This window comes from Microcebus murinus, chromosome 11 (assembly GCF_040939455.1).
Source record: "Microcebus murinus isolate Inina chromosome 11, M.murinus_Inina_mat1.0, whole genome shotgun sequence".
NCBI lineage: Eukaryota > Metazoa > Chordata > Mammalia > Primates > Cheirogaleidae > Microcebus > Microcebus murinus.
The window spans coordinates 65731035-65746659 of record NC_134114.1 but is presented as its reverse complement, the minus strand read 5'-3'; the positions used below and the strand labels follow the sequence as shown (position 1 = coordinate 65746659).

Below are 15625 nucleotides of genomic sequence, written 5' to 3'. Positions count from 1 at the left end.
TGTCAGCAGATTCACCTTCTAAGAAATCTTAAAATAAGTTCTTCAGGTTGAACGCAAGTGACAATAGACAATAATTCAAATCCACATTTAAAAAAACCCCAAGAATTGGTAAATATAATTATGTAAGTAATTATAAAAAGCAGTATAATTGCATATTTCTTGTCTTTTCTTCTGTTAACTGAATTAAATACCAGTTGCAAAAAGTGATATGTCTATAACTGTATTGTTGATTCTATAACACATAAAAATATATTGACAATGAAAGCACAAATGAAATGGGTGGGAACAAAGTTGTATTGGAGCAAGACAATGACAATACATGGTAACTTTGATCCACAACAAATAGAGAAATTGAAGAGAAATGAAAAGAAACAAAAATAGAAAAAATATAAGGTTAGTATAATAAACAATATGAATGTATATTTGCTCTTTTTTCTTCTCTGAGACTCTACAAAATATTATATTTGTGTGTGTATACATATATATATGTATTATAGCATACCAATGTACTACTGGGTTTGTAACATATATAGATATAATATGTATAATAGAATAAAAGGAGGAGAGAATAGAGCTATCTAGAACTAAAAGTTTCCAAATCTCACTGCAATTGTTAGTATAAATCTAAAGTAGATTCTGATAAGTTACAATGTGTCTGTAAGCCCTACCATAAGAAAATTGTTCCAAACACATGATGAAAAGTTATTAACATAATTAAAATATTACACTAAGAGATATTCACTTAATAGAAAAGAAGTCAGTAAGAGAAAAACAGACAAAAAAAGACATGAGAGAGAAAAAAAAGACATGAGACATATAGAAAACAAATTGATCAAACAGATTGATAGTTGTTAATCCAACCATATTAATAATAACATTAAAGGTGAATGGTTTAAACATTCCAATCAAAATTCGGATGTTGTCAGACTTGATGTTTTAAAAAACAAAATAATTCTATGCTGTCCAAAGGAGACATATTTTAAGTTCAGAGATACAAATAAGTTGAAAGAATTGAATTGACATCCTATCAAATATTGAATTTTCTAGTACATAAGTAAATATGTCAATTTACTTAATTCTTCTTTAGTTTCTCTCAGCAAAGTTAGCTTTTGTTAAATTGATTCTTAGCTTTTAAAATACTTTAGGATGTTATTAGAAGCGATAGTGTTTTACAAATTTTATTTTCAATTGACTGTTGGTGGGATAGAGAAACATAGATGGTTATATGTGGACCATATATCGTGCAGCCTTGCTATGTATGATATTAGGTGTGTATACAAATAAGACTATTATGTCTTCCTGATGAATGACCCCTTTATCATGATGAACTGTCTCTCTTTAATGCTAGTAATATATTTTGTCTTGAAGTTTCCAGTTTCTTATACAGATGATTCTCAATTTACAATGGTGTTATTAATATGTCCCAATAAACCCTTCTTAACTTGAAAATATTGTCAGTTGAAAATGCATTGAATGTTCCTAACCTGCTTATCTTCAATGTACTCATATATTAGCCTACAGTTGGGCAAAATCACCTTCCAACACAGCCCAATGTAGAGTGGTAGCCTGCTGACTGGGAGCTGCAGCTTGCTGACACTGCCCAGCATCAGGAGAAATGTATCGTACTGCATATCACCGGCCTGAGAAAAGATCAACATTCAAAATTCAAAGTACCGTTTCTACTGAATGTGTCTCACTTTCATATCATGGTAAAGTTGAAATATCATAAGTCAGGGACCATCTGTATTAACATATTACATTGCCTTTCTTCCGGTTAGTACTTGAGTGATGTTTTTTTTATTCTTTTATTTTCAGCCTACCTGCATACTTACATTTAGACTGCCTAGTGTAAGCAGTGTGTGTATGTATGTGTATATATATATATATATATGCACACATATAAATTCAGCTTCATAATTTCTTTTAAGTACAGCGTTTAGTTGATATAGTTACGTTTAATCCAACAGTCTTGCTCTTTTTTTGTTCCCATTTTCTGTTTCTTTTTTCTTAAGCTTTTGCATTTTTTTGATTTACATTATTTATGCTATTGCTTTTTTTAAGCCATACTTTTTGTATTTTTTGGTAGGTAGTCCTTACAATAGGCATTCTTAATTTATTAAGAACTATCTTGAAGGCCGGGTGAGGTGGTTCACGCCTGTAATCCTAGCACTCTGGGAGGCTGAGGAGGGAGGATTGCTTGAGCTCAGGAGTTCAAGACCAACCTGAGCAAGAGTGAGACTCCGTGTCTACTAAAAATAGAAAAAACTTAACCAGTCGTGGTGGCATGTGCCTGTAGTCCCAGCTACTCAGGAGGCTGAGGCAGGAGGCTTGCTTGAGTCCAGGAGTTTGATGTTGCTGTGAGCTAAACTCTAGCCCAGGCAACAGAGTGAGACACTGTCTCAAAAAAAAAAAAAAAAAAAAAAAAAAAAAAATTAAATTAAATTCAAAAGAAAGAACCATCTTGAATATAAGAACTTCAACACCTTAAAATTTCATTAACCTGCTTTCCTGCTATTTTCCTATTGATGTTATTTATTTTAGTTTTACATATGTACATTATATGTAATACATTAATATAGTTGCTTTTAAATACATTAAATATTGTTGCTTTTGAAAGTAAATAGCCTTTTTAAACATTCCTAGCATATTTACCCTCTAGGTGCTCATCACTGCTTTCTGAGCATGTGTGCTTCCATCTTTAAATTAATTTCCTTTTAGTTAGAACCTTTTTTTAGTATTTTCCTTTAAAATTTCTTGTAGTTTGAGTTTGCTGACAACAAATTCTCTCAGCTTTTGTTTGAATATCCCTTTCTTTTGTCTTTCTTTTTGAATGATACTTTCACTAGGTATAGAAATCTAGTTGACAGCTATTTCTTTCTTTTTCATTCATCACTTTATAGATGACATTTCATTATCTTCTGGCTTGCATTGTTTCTGATGAGATGTCAACAGTCTCTTTTTGCTGTTGTTGTTCCTCTGTAGGTAAAGTGTCTTTTATCTCAGTCTATTTTTAAGAATTTTTTTCTTTAAATTTAGTGTTCAGTAATTTGACTATGATGTGATTAGTATAGTTTTATTTGTACTTATCTTGCATGAGTTCACTGAAGATTTTAAATAATTGGATAGTTCAGTTTTTAAAATCATTTTTCCTTTTCTTTGGGGACTCTGATCATACAAATGCTATATTGTCCTGTGTGCTTCTTACAAGCTGTTTTAGATTTTTTTTTTGCATTTTTTAATCTATCTAATTAAGCTTGGATAATTTCTATTAACCTATTTTCACATTCATTGATCCTTTCTGCTACTGTATGCAATTTACTATATTTAGCTTCATATCTCAAAAAAAATCTTAATTTCAGAATTAAGAAAAAAAATTCAGATCTAGGATGTTGTTGATTTTTAGATTTCATTTCTTTATTGAGAAATGGAAATTTTCCCCATTATTTCCATCTTTTCTTCCAATTTTTTAATATATTAAAAACTGTACTTTTAAAGTTTATATTCTATTAACTCCCAATTCTAACTTATTTGTTGATCTGCTTCTATATAATTTTTTTCTTTTTCTCATTTTTAACGGTAAGAAAGATTGCATATTTTAAACAACCAAGGGATTTGGAATAAAAATAATTTCCTCCAGAGAGGGCACGTCTCTTTCTCTGTCACATGCTGCTAGGGGTAAGGAGATAACTATTTTAATCCAAATAGGAATTCAGGTGGGCGGAGTCTGGGTTGAGTCTGAGCTTCAGTTTGTATCTGATTTCAAATGTATTAAGAGTGATATCCACCCTGAATGAGATTACAAGCACCCTCTAGAAAAAAATCTGGGATTGAAACACTACAAGGCCGTAGAAATTTTCTTCTGTTTTTCAGCCCAAACCAAGCATTCTGTGCTGCCACACTCTCAGCAAAAGTCCCTTGAGGAAGAGGAATCAACTTTGACGTTGGGAATACTATAGATTCCAGTCTAACATGCCAGCCATGTTGGGATAAAGTATTTCTCACTACCCTAGCAGAGTTATTCTACCCATTTTAGGTCAATTTCTTGCCCACTTTATCCCAATATGGCTGATACTCCCTGAGAGGGAACAGGTGCTGGTAGTTGCTGAAAAAAGTGGCTCTTTCTTCTCTGGAAACTAGTTATTTTAAATTTCTTTCGCTATAACATTTTCTGACATCTCTCTATCTGTATGTGTGTGTGTGTGTGTGGGGGGGGGGGGTTTTAATTTGGTCTAGTTGTTATGGTGGGATTTATGATCACTTGTGCTTCCTATTCTGGGAATTCCCCAGAATACCAGCATTTTATTTATTCTCACTTAAAGCCTTAAAAATTGATTAATTTTGATTAATTGATATATTAATTATCAATTAATTGATATACTGTTGTTGATTGTATTTATTACAAAAAGATTGTGTTTTACAGGAGATGGCACCTTCCAGAATGGAGTCAATAGAGTGTCTGTGCCATGACAACAGTCATTGCTTACAGTTTTCTTACCATAAGGCAGGCAATGTTTTTAGTGCTTTATGTACATTACCTAATTTGATCCCCACAGCAACCCTATCAGTTAGGGACTGGCATTGACCCTATTACACACATGGGGAGACTGAGGCATGGAGAATTTAGATGACTTCTCAAGGCCATATACTTGGTAAACATTGGAGTCAGGATTCAAATCCAAGTATTCTTTCTCAGAGCCTAAACTCTTGATCACTATATCATTTTGTGGTATTGAGTAAATATTTTACCTCATTATTTTCAGGGTTGTCCCTCACTCCTCTCTCTGTTCATATTCTGGAAATATGTGTTCTATAGTCCTCCAGCTTTATCATCCTCTTTCCTACCTCACTCTCTTCCAGGATTTACTTCTATTCCTTGTTTATGTTTATCTATTCTTTAGAATTCAGCTCAGCTTAATTACCTCCTTCAGAAACTTTATCGCTCAGTTAGAATTAATAATAGCCTGTACATGCATTTACCTTAGCATTTAACCTGTTCTATGCTATCTTTTTATATATGTGTGTTTCACCCATTAGTCTGTAAGACCCTGGAGAGTAGGGACTAGCACTTACTTCTTTATATACAATGCCTAATGATGCTTGACATATTATAGTCAATGAATATATGTTTACTGAATTGATTTCAATTCCTATCTCTTCCTAAAATTCACTCTCAATAGGAATTTCAAAGGTTAGAAGTCTCTGTGGTGGTGTTTGGCTTATCTTGTTCCAAAAGTTAAAACTTAATAGTCTCAAAATAAATGTTGTCATACATTATGGGAGATCATCTTGGCTAAAGTTAAAATAGTAAGAAATGTGGTTATTTAAAACGATGAAATTATTCACTTTTTATCTGCTTTTAATAGCTAAAAACAAAATTCAAGTCTCCTATTTCAAATTAAAGTACTACTCACTCTTAACTAATAATACCTTTATGTGCCTGACACTTCAGGTGGAATGATTAAATTATGCACCTGCAGAAAGATCTCAGAAAGCGATGACAGGTATTACAAACCTACTATGTTCCTGAGAACTTTAAAAAAGTACTGTATTTCAAAATTAAGACATTGATTTCAATTCACTGTTTCTCTTGTATTAATACATGACATTCTTCATTTTCTTTTGATTCATATATGAGCTGTGAATTTTCATTTCCTTAGTTTTGCTTTGGTTTTCATAGAATTTACCTCTTAGAATTGTGCTATTCAGCTTTGTTAGTTACTTTAAGCAAGGAAGTAGAAGTATAGAACCATTTCTTTTGATCACATGAAAGAATATTTGAAAGGACATTTTCCTTTAAAAATAGGGTTGACAGTGGGCTGCACACATAGTTGAAGTCAGGGCACAAAGTATTTAAAGCCCCTCTTTCCAGCTTTTGAATATATAGAATATGTCTTGCTGCATTGCATGGGTTAAATACGTTTTTCTCTGCTGATTTGTAAAGTTGAAGTCCTCAAACAGAAATTTGGGGTAAGCATCCCAAATAACTTCTTATTTAGCTCTTGCAAAGTTGTTTATGCTTGAAATCCTCTTGGATTCTTTTTATGCTCTACTGGGGATGTATATAGCACCCAACTATAAAAACTGCTCAGAGTGCTGATCCCAAGAAAGAAGAAACAGAAGGTTTAGTTGTGACATCTTGGGGTCTAAAATTGGTGGTTCAGTGAGTGACTTCCATGCTAGTCTTTGAAATTACTTTCTACTCTATTTCTTTCTAATCTAGATTCTTTGTTTTTCAGATGCCCAACAAGGAAAAACATAGACAGAAAGTATGTGAATATTGCCTTTCTAAAACTGCTAGATGTGCTTGTTCTACAGAACAGAAAAGAAATGGAACAATGGTCTAGCAACCATTTTCTTGGATGAAGACGTCCAGCATGGGAGCAAATATTTCTCAAGTGTCCTGAACAATACTGCCACATCTGTTTACCAGATAGGTTGTAGAATTTTACGTTAAGAGAATTTATCTCATCTCCTAAAAGGGATTGTTGCCTCAATGAGACTGTCTTATGAGCTGGATTTTCATGTAATGGGAAAAGACTTGTCTGCTGATTAATTTTCTGTGGCAGTCGATGTCCACTCCTCTCCAGGGGCAGTAGGACCCACCAATTCTAACGGCTTGTCTTCAAGTTTGAATCTAGAAATCATCCCCTCTCCCAAATAATGTCTAAAATCAGTGTATCATAATTGATGCCTCCCTTACCTTCAGCCTAATCTGGGCCAAACACATTTTTGTCTTCTCTTTTGCAACCAGTCATAATTATCTACGCTCCTTAGTAACTTCTGTTTTTCACTGAGAACATCATAAAAAAGACAAAAAAGGTAGAGTCCAATGTCTTTTTCTCCTAACTTATACCTTTCCTCCTAACTTATACTTCATTATATGTGTCTAAAAATTATATGTGATGAAGAAAGGAGAATAAATTTATGTGGATATATATGAGAGCGTATTTATGTGCATGCACCCTATGTTTATGCAGTCATGCATTTATTCATTCATTTAATTAAAAAACTACTAATGCTTATATAACAATGAAATTTGTGCTTTGGAAACAAGTCCGTTTAAAATATTATCTTATAAGCTATGTAAAGTCGGGCAGGCTGATTAACTTCCATGAGACATAATTTTGCATATAAAAAATGGAGATACTAAGATCTATCTTGTAGGGTTGAAATAAGGAGCTACTGATATACTAATAAAATATTTGGCATTCCTGGAATATGGTAGAAGCCCAGAATGTGGTAGTTATTAACATTTACTCTGCTATTCCTACTACTTTCTGGTCACTGGACAAAGTGCTTAGCAATACAGAATCAAAGAAAACATAACATCTTTTCTCAAGAGACTCAAAATCTAATGAGTAAGACTGAAAAGAGCATCAACAATAAAAATATAGTATGACAAGTGCTACTAAAAATATTAAACAATTGTGCCTTTGAGTAAAATGGAGCAAAGCAAGACCCTGGTAGGCAATGACTGGCAATAAAATACATATCTCTACAATTTAATTGAAAATAGTTACCAAGGGGACTTTTATTCTGGATATTAATTATTTTTAATTTTTAGGCTATATTTTTATTATTTAATTTAGTTGTTTTTGTTTCTATAATAGGGTCTGTAGTCCATTTGTAAAGCTAAGTACAAGGAGTTGTTCTGCTTTTGGATTTGAATATCAGAAAATGGGGAGATACTATTTAACTCAGAAATATTATCTAGCTTTTGGATTATAAGGAAGGCTTGTAACGACAGAGGATGTCTTAAAATATAGTAACGTATTCTGGGACACGCACTTTGGTGTGGGCTTCTGATAAAGTGAAAATCAATCGGCTTTGTCAAAAAGAACTTCAGTTACATAGAAATCATCAGTATTTTCCTATCGTTCCTGTAATATTGAGGTAATTCCCCCCAGTTTCGAAGCTTTAACACATATAATAGTTTAATATTAAAGAAGATTCTGTATGAAGCAGTGGAGTAGTTTGCAGATAACTCTGAAGTTCTGAGATATAGAAGTGAATGTTATCCAGACCACAGTAAAATACAATAACCCTAAAAGCTGTCGGGAATCTGGATTAACAGCTGGACTTTGAAAAGGATGCAGCGTACATATACCTTTCTTTCTTCGTTATTGTGATGGGAGTGCCGGAACTAAATGTGTTAAGTTTCACATGCTATCACTCTCTACGGTTTTTGAGAGAGAATTAGAAGAAATCAGGATAGTTATGAGCCTGTAGCTGACACGGAGAGACAGGAAATCTGATATTTTCATTAAGTACAAGTGAGAGTAGCTGGGCATGAATAGAAAATGAATTACTTAGAAGTGGAAATAAAATAAGAATCATGTCAAACTAAAGAAAAAAATACAAAGAATTCAAGTATGAATAAGAAACAGGAATGCTTAAGAATTGACAATAAAGAAGAAATGGAAGAAAACAAAACCAAATATATAAAATTGACATTAATGCAAACTTTTTAAAGAAACAAAAATAGTCTCAGCTAAAATAGTCTTATTATAGCTCCTTTCCGTATTTTTTTCTTTTGGATTTTAAAAAAAAACAACCACCTGTTTTTCTCCTTATTTGCTTGCTATTTTTCATAGCTAAAGAAAAGAGGAGAAAAAGACAAAAATCACACAAAGTGAGACATCTATAAGAAGCTGAGCCAGGACTTTGACTCAGATGTACCTGAATGCATCACATCACTGTGCTCTCTGAGTTTAAATTGTGTATTTTTACAAATTTAGGGAAAATATAGCAAATTAAACACACAGCTTAAAATGTTTTTCTATTACAAGTATTTTATGCTATAACCTTCTCTTTAATCTGTTTGCCCATCTCACTTTGCTGGTTTCTCTGATGCTGGAGTTCACTTAAGGTACAATTTTAGGAAGTTGGATTTTTAATAAGATTTCTTTAAATGGATTCCATATTTATCCAATCTTGCAATTCTCAACAGTATATGGAATAGGAAATACAGAGCTTAAGAAAAAAAAAAACACAGCTTCTTTAATTTCTAGATGAAAACAAAATTTGAGACTTTTTACTACTAACATTTGGATGCAATGCTGGCAACCTAAATCTATCAATAGCCTAATGTGACACTTTTCAAAAAGGATTTATAATTCTCATTATGAGAGCAATGTTTCCTAAGTTTCAAAGAATAGTCCCTTGCCTCTAAGTGTTTTCAACTTGACACATAGGTCTTTTCTAAAGTCCATTAATTCAGGTCCAATGCCACTACTACAGCTTGATATTGATACATAAATATATGTTTTATATATATATATTATATGTAACATATATGAAATGAAATATATACATATATATCGAGAAAGATGTCAAATATAGAAGAATTTATTTCTGACTCTTAAAAAGACAAACAAATCTGGGCTTAGTTTTTAAAACTATGTAAAGCTTGGCTGTTTTTATTATACATGTATAATGTCATCTTTTATTTTTCTATAATGAATACTTAATGTTTCTTTCTTTCTTTTTTTTTTTTTTTTTTTTGGTATTACTTGAGTTCAGTGAGGTAGTCAATACTGAACCATGCACTACTGATGGTGTGGAGAGGAAGGTAGAGAAGAGATAGGTGGAAGGATGGTAGGAAACATTTTAAGATTTATGCAGTTTTTATGAAAACAGTGTTCTCCTTACTTCCTGCATAGTGTTACTATTATTATCACTTAGTGGGCCTGAGGCATGGGCCACACACATCATCTGCTTAAAAATAATTCTACAGCCTGTCTGGGTGTCATTATAGTATTTGTTTCATAACAACCGACTAAGAATCTTTATTAAAATTCAAGGGGGCTGGGACTCAGAGTCAGCCATGGGGCCCGCACAGGCTAATAGTGCACAGTCTGTCCTTGGGAATGCTCTGGTGTGATCAGAGCAGGGTGTGCCATACACTAGGCACACTGCAAGGAATCTGAGGCCCAGAGACTGTGAAAAAGACAGGAAGAAACCACTGGAATGTACTTCACCTAAGCAAGTCATGTGGTCCTTAGTTCAGTCACCGAATAAGAAGGAATAGATGCTGAGCAAAAGAACCCGGATGAAGGCCACACTGCCAGCACCTTCACGACTCACATGGGGAGCAAATGTTGAAGTGTCAGGGCCTTTTCTTAAGAGAATTTCTAAAAGTAAAAAGCAACAGCTCAGAATTTTCAGTAGATTTTTTTTTTTATAACATTATACAAAATTCACCTTGGGCTTAGACAGTGGTGCAACTAAATTAATAGTGGCATCCATTCCTGCGTACCTTGAGATGCAGCCTATATTCATAAAACAAAATCTCCATAAAAAGATGGGGAATATCATTTATAAGTATTTCTTTTTTTCTGAAGTGAAATTTACCTATGACAATGAGGGCTAATCGGGCTGTGGTGTGTGTGTTTGGGGATATGGGTGGGGAAAGAGGCTGGTTACTAAAAAGTTGTAGGACGAAGGAGAGGCCCACAGATTATAGGGTCATGGAGGTCAGCGTATGTAGCATCTTGCCTGGAAATCACACCTGTGATTTATTCATTTTCTAGCCTCCTCCTTTATATAGTTCAGCTAGGTGAGCTAAAATCACTTTTGATTTGGGGCAATAAAAATCATGCTTTTTAGTGATGAAGCAAGAACTTTTATTTTTTTATAGTGCATTGTTAAAATAACATAAAATTATAGACAGTATATGTTCGTGGATAAAAGAGTTAAAATTCCTTCTTGTTTGTGTTTCTTGTTTATGTTTTATTCAGTAAGCTTGGTGTGTAGGAAAATGCTGCTCTCTTACACAGAGGTTGGTAGCAAACACAGTCAGAGAAATAAACAGTAGTGCGTAGTTGAAGCAACAAATACCCACCTTGCCATAAGATGTTGAATAATTGATGGGGAAGAGATGCTAACTTTTCTAAATTTTTGTAAGTGGAATGTTACTTTTTTTGGACAAGGGGAAAAGCCCTAGAGAAAGTAGTTTTGTGTCTTATTCATTTTTTTTTTCTGTTGCATTTAAAGGAAGCTAGATGATGGGAGAAGAGTAATCATGATTTCAATGATTAGTTCCTTAGAGGAAAAGAAGTATTTAAAATATGGTGATACATAAAATTAAAGTTACAGGTTAGATCTTTACATAAAATACATGCTATAACAGTAATAGAACAAGTACTGGAGTATAAATCAAAGTTTCAGGATATGCCTTACCTTTGGCATAAATTTTGCAAAAAGGAACTAAGAGCCAAAGGAATAATACACATCTAATGGGAAGGGAGTCTGCATTTTTAATATGCAATAAAGACATTTCTCCTTCTCCCATGTTCACTGCAGAATTACTCACAGTAGACAAGATATGGAACCTATCTACGTGTCCATCAACAAATGAATAGATAAAGAAAATATGACATATATACACAATGGAATTCTATTCAGTCTTAAAAAAGAAGAAAATTCTGTCATTTATGACAACATGGCCAAACCTGGAAGACTCTATGTTATGTAAAATATTAATAAGTCAGGCACAGAAAGACAAATACTGCATAATCTGACTTACATGTGGAATCTAAAAAAAAATCAGACTCATAGAGAATAAAATAGTGGCTACCAAAGGCTTGAGGGATTAGAAAGATGTTGGTCAAAGGATACAAAATTTCCATTAGATAGACGGAATAATTTCAAGAGATCTATTGTATATCAAAGTGACTAAACTTAATAACAATATGTTGTACACTGAAAAATGCTAAGAGGATAGATGTTAAGTGTTCTTACCACAAAAAAAAAATTGTATGTGAGGTAATGCATGTTAAATAGCTTCATTTAATCATTTCACAATGTATACATATATCAAAACAGAATGTTGCATACAATAAATCCATATAATGTTTATTTGTTCATTTAAAAAATGTATTTCCTTATTTGAATGAAACACCACTGGGTCTCAGTCTGCAAATTGTATCACCCTGGGGGATTTTTAAAATAAGGACAATGCTCAGACCCAGATCAATTAAATAAAATTTGGAGGGAATTTGGGAATATGAGCAATGATGAAATCATAGCATCAATAATGTTATCCTTTTTTTAATTTTCCCAAATACCAGTGTAAAAACAGGTAGAGTTTGTAGATACACAACTAAAAACAAAAGCAAAAACAAAACAAACAAATAAATAAAAAACAAATGAACAACATTTGCCATAACACTAAATCACAAGAAACTCCAGGGGCCACAAAATACAGGTGGTTGGAGGGAAATCAACAAGACCCATAAGACCTTGGTGTTATGGGTTGGGGCATAAAGAATCCCAGGGAAAAAAGAGAGGGAAGCAACAGAGTATTTGATGGACTTGAAAATGCCAACCTTGCACTTAAGAAGAACTCTAAAATACACTCAGATATTTACCAAGATGTGTGAGAGAAAGTTAATTTGAGAATAATAGCTGAAACAGAGTGAAGTTTTGCTCACTTTAATGATGGATAAGTACAAAGGGTCTAAAACAAAGCCTAATGTGATTGGAGTAATCAAGACCTTGTAAACACTAGAAACTGACCCACCAGGGCTTTCCTCTAAAGCACAGTTTTATGTTAAGAAGAAAGTGCTGGGGAGAAATCAAGATTGAGCATGAAATGAACAATAAAAATAAAGGAAAGAAAAGGCCTACATAAAAATATGGAAGAGGAAAAGAAAAAAACCAGGGAATCTCAGAAAGCAAACTGACAGTTATTTTCTTAATGCTGCAAAGAGACAAAAACAGAGACAAAGATATATATTTAGAGAGAGAGAGAAGAGGAGTCTTGAGGAAGTTGAAAAAGGTTACCACTTTCTTCTAAAAATTCAAGAATGCCAATTTCACATAAAAACGACCAAAAAAAAAAAAAAAAGAAGTTATTGAGGTCAAATTCTGCTTAAAGTTATTTTAACACAAAAGAATAAGAAGCAGAATTGCATCTATATAGACAATAAAAGCATGCCAAAAAAGATGACCATAAAACAGATCAAAACTCTAGCATATTATTTTAAAGTGAGCTAAAGATACGTGAAGAAAATGATATAAAACATTAAAGAGCAACTTAAACCAAAGCTAGAATAAAAGAGAAATCTGACTCCAGAGCATAGCAAAGAATTGGAAAGGAAAAAAAAAATAATTTTGGAAAGGAAGTCTAAAGTAGAAGGAACACAAAAGTGAATAAGCCTAAAACATATCTTAAGAGAAATGGGAGATAATAAAAAGGCATGTTTAAAATTTAAGGTGAATTGATGAAAAAGAGAAAAATAATTAGAGAGAACTTGAAGATAGACAAATAATATCCAACATATGGACTATGAGAGTTCGTGAAGAGGAAAATATAAATGAAGGAATCAAAAAAGCCAAAAAACTATAATTCAAGGACACTTTTCTAAAATAAAAATTAGAATAATTTTTAAAAGAATGTTTTTGAAGAATGTTTTGTATCAGAAAAAACTAAATTAGAGCATCATATGTAAGTAAACTCAGTGGAAATTGGGAGCCAACTGTTTTATATCCAGCAAAATGAACTCTTAAGTATAAAGGAGAAAGGGAAACTGTTGTTAACATGAAGGAATCAGAGAAATATGTTCCCATGATCCTTTCCCAAAGAATCTGATAAAGAATGAATTTGATAATCAAAATAAGTATGTAGACGTTAACAGGAGGACTGATTGCCAGCAAGAAAGACACACTTGTGTCTTTAAGGTTAAATAAATTAAGGTTAAATAAATTAAGGTTAAATAAAGGTTAAAATGGATATATTTGACATGTACTATGTACTACGTACTTTATTAATAATAACATAATATATTTATTAAAAATACAGTATAAAGTATATACCAAAGCCAAAAAGTTAACTATTTTCCATTATCATGTGAAAATAAAAATATTAATATTGTTTACCTGGGGCTTTGGGGTTTATATGGTTAGATACAGCAAATGAATAATTATGGAATATTCTCATTCTATCATATCTGCATAAGGAAATGCAATTGTAATACAGAGGAAGTTAATTGCTCTTAGACTATATTGAATTAAAAGAATCAATATAAATTTATGAAATATTCTATTTCTAAATAATATATACATTTATATATATATTATAGTTCTTGCTAACAAAAAGGCCTAGAAATAATAATAAATCTAGTAGTATCTATAATCCCCAGATTGTGATCTGGTAATATTATTTGCCACTAAAAGAAATCAGGAAATCTTGAATAAATGAATAATTCCATGTCTCTGGTAGAAAATGTGCAAGATAACTTTGAATCATCTTTCATACTAGATATCATGAACACTATCAAAGACTACTAGGGATGACTTTGTAGACAAGTGATTTGAAAGAAACACAGAAGCTAACATGAAGAGGCTTCCACTGACCAAAGATGGGACAATTTAGCTCTATAAGAATACTAATTGCAATGAAATGATATACATCAAGTATGTTTAAATACATGAATAAATAATATTTTAAAACTAAAAATTAGTCACTTCAAAAGATAAGAATCCATTTTCTAGAAAACAGGTAAATATAGAAAAAATAATCAAAAATTTATTCTTTCGAATAGTAGATAAGGACAAATATTATTTATAGAATGTGTTATAATTAATAAATAAAAAAGAAATGATAGAATTAATACCACTATTTTGGAAGCCTCAATGAATTAATAGATCTATACATTGAGCATCAATGGATACTAACATCACAGAAAGGGAGACAAACATTATGTGCCTTCTCTTGTAAGAATGCAATACCCCTTACAGGCTTAACAAAAAGACCAAACATGAATGCAACCAAGCCTCTGAATCCAGCTTCCAATTTACAGGAAACACAGAGAACAGAGTAACATGCTGAAATATTGCAGGATATGTAAACAGCACGATCTGAACTATTCTCAACAGATCAAATGGTCTGGCTTTTTAACAGATCAATTAAGAAAGTTGCTGACTTACAATGTTTCAACTTATGGGTTTTTGACATTGCAATGGGGTTCACTGAGGTATTAAATGCATTTTCAACTTACCACCTTTTTGATTTATGAAGAGTAATTTATGATGGGATGTAATCTCATCATAAGTTGAGGGACATCTGTATAAAGAAATAATGGGTTGAAGGAGAAAAGTATAGATTAAAATAAACTTAAAAATGTACATAAAAATGTAAGAATGGATAAGACTAAAAAAATCAATATTTCACAGAAAGTAATATTATTAAAAATCTGTAGATAATTCTGATGTGAGTTAAAGTTGGTAAGTAAAGGGTTAGAGACTTATAAACATGCTGTAGGACAAGGCTGGTGGAACTCACTATGATGTTAAAATACCTTGTCATTAGAAAACTGAAGGCACAGAAGAAAAATGGTGAGATGTATGCTGGAACATTTCAGTGATAAGATGAAAGTAGATGTTTACAAGCCTTGAGAGTTCACCAGGAGTAGTGGGAGATTTAACACTACCCCTGAGAAAGCTTAAAGAGATCATTAGGATCCAGCCAGGCTAAACAGCCAGAGGTGTTTTGATGCCAAGCTATTTTGAAGGCTGAAGGTACACTGGAAAGACTTGAGTATAGTGATGTCAAAATAAAATCAAATATTTTTAATGTTAGATATTAGTGGAAATTTGTCTTTGTTGTTTTTTTTTTTCTAAA

At 32.4% G+C, this 15625-nt stretch overlaps 1 long non-coding RNA gene across 1 annotated transcript in view; it reads left to right on the top strand.

Annotated features, from left to right (window-relative positions):
• LOC142873805 (uncharacterized) overlaps positions 1–4553 on the top strand; it is a 35200-nt gene extending 30647 nt beyond the window's left edge. The window contains exons 4-5 of the long non-coding RNA XR_012921778.1: positions 1515–1709; positions 4421–4553. This is a non-coding gene — a long non-coding RNA (uncharacterized LOC142873805). The remainder of the gene's footprint in view (positions 1–1514; positions 1710–4420) is intronic.
• The last annotated feature ends 11072 nt before the right edge of the window (positions 4554–15625 follow it).